This window comes from Triticum dicoccoides, chromosome 7B (genome assembly GCF_002162155.2).
Source record: "Triticum dicoccoides isolate Atlit2015 ecotype Zavitan chromosome 7B, WEW_v2.0, whole genome shotgun sequence".
Lineage (NCBI taxonomy): Eukaryota > Viridiplantae > Streptophyta > Magnoliopsida > Poales > Poaceae > Triticum > Triticum dicoccoides.
Window position 1 is genome coordinate 371,223,644 of NC_041393.1, and position 2,551 is coordinate 371,226,194.

Sequence of the window (2,551 nt, forward strand, 5' to 3'; positions counted from 1 at the left end):
AAAAAATAACAGTGAATTAACAGGTATCATTAATATAAAAAATGGCGTGAAAAGTTCATCGATCTTCAAACAACAAGCACTCTCTTCCCGGGAATGCATTATTCGTATTATCTATTCCCTAGTCATTCCCTTATAGCATCACCTCGGGCAAAACAAAAAAAGGCACAAGATAACTAGCTATAATAGTAAGCAGCAATAGGAACAAAGTACCTAAATATATACATATATTTGATAGATGCTCCAGTGACTTACGCAATCAACTTATCACGCTTACCTAAGCAAGATCAAACTTCGCTTATAAATTACTTAAATACAAAATAACTGCAAATGTTGATAGATGCATCCACTTGAACAAATAGAAACTGCCAGTACTAGACATTGCACACAACTCTCAGATAAACAAAGAGAAACAGTTCACATGACAAAACTGTTCGTGCATCCACTTGGCTGGGTGGCGCTGAAACCTTAAACTCAGAGAAGAGAATGATGGGAACTTGCCAGGACCCCGGATCCAGAAGCATCCACCACATCTCCACAAAGTGGATGTTGATTGCTATCTTCTGTCCCCTAGTGGCTAGTCCAGCAAATTACTTTATTTTCTTAATTAACAAGAAAACAGAAGAAGATCCGCTGACGACACCCAAACAGAGAAGAGCAGAGAACTACTACTGATCGAACCAGCACACAAAAATTTAAGTAATTCTAGTTGGTTAAAAATGTTGACTGGTGCTTGCTTCTTGGGAAAATACATCCTAACAAGCCAACTGAACTAATCCATGATGCTGCTACACATTACAGAAACTAAGAGAACATATAAAACAAGAGATAAGAGCTTCTCCATCATGCTACACAAACCCCATATCATCATCAATAGAAACACACAAAATCAGAAGGCAAATCACACGAACACACAACCCCCTATCATCATCATGCTGCATCATACCCTGAAATCCAATCTCTAAAGGCAACCCCCTAGTCTAGACTCAGATTCACCAAATCAGAACTGCCCTGTACAAGACCATGTTCGTCAAACCCTAGATACAATAGAAAAGACACTAACGCAACTAAATAGCCTCAATCTCGCAGTACCACACAGACAGAAAGGAACACATCGCGAGGAATTGGGGGTGTTACCTTCAAGATGATAAACTTGGCGAAGCCACAACACGGAGCTTGACGGAACCCTAGAAGACGCAGACCTTAACGCGAGCCTTAGACGCCGCCGAGCTTGACGAAACCCTAGACGACGCCGACGCCGACGACGGATACACTGGCCACCTGCAAATAAACATCCATCGCGACGAGTCACCCAGATAGGATAGGCGATGAGGTGGACGAATCGGGGGGAGAGAGGACCGTCAACTGCTTACGAGGGGCGGCGGTGTCTTGCCTGAGTAGGAGCACGGAGGAAGAAGCAGATGAAGAGGGAGGAAAGGGGATCCGGCAGGAGAAGCAGATAAAGAGGAACGAAAGCTTCTCTGGAGCGATGAAAGCGACGCACGAGCGAGGAAGGGGGAAAGCGAAGAGCTAATAAAAAGGCCGACCCAAATGAAGTCGGGGGGTGTGCGGCACCTCGACAATTTGACGCAGAATGCGTCAAATAGGATTAGGTCATTTACATCTCAGCCCTTAACTCGAACCACCTACTCACATTTACCCCTAATTCCAAAGTGTGCTCAAATTCAGGGGGATGGACAAATTTGAGCACACTTCGTTATTAGAGGCAAATTTGAGTAGTGGGTTCAAATTAAAGGCATAAATGTAATTGTCACAATAGGATTTGCCTGCCGAGGACTCGAACTCACGCCTTCCAAAGGAAGGACTGGTGTACCTAACCACTACGACTTCGTAATGCCAATGGTTTATAGCAAAAACACAAAATATTTAAGAAACATTGCAGTCGCGCTATTAAAGGAGTTTAAAAATAGAAAACATAAATTTCAAAAAGAATTGATAAAAATATAGAAAACCATGAATATGGAAAAAGTTTATTGATTTTGAAAAAAAACACCAATATAGAAAATAGTTCATCGATTTTGGAAAGAAAACTAATCAAATTTGAAAAAAAAATGCATCAAATGAGGAAAAAGTTCATCGAATTTGAGAAAAACTTCATCGATTTCGAAAGTTCATCAAATTTGGAAAAAAGTACATCAAATTTGAAAAGAGTTCATCGACGTTTAAAAACATTCACCGAAGTTATAATAAGTTCATTAATTTTCAAAAAAGATGACTGAATTTGGAAAAAGTTCATTGATTTGAAAAGGTTCACAAATTTAAAAAAATAAATTCGTCAATTTGAAAAAAGTTCATCGAATTTCAAAAAAAATCAATGATTTAAAAAAAGTTTAAGTATTTGGAAACAATCAAACCAGGATGAAAAAAACAGAAAACGAGAAGGAAAAAAGAAAAACAAAAAAAGGAAAAGGGAAAAGAAAGAATAAAGGAAGGAGAAAGTTCATTTCTAACAGATGATGCTGAGTTTGTGGGGTGGTTGCACCATCCTAACTTGGTCAGGGGTCTCGCTGGTTCAAAACAGTTCCAACGCGCT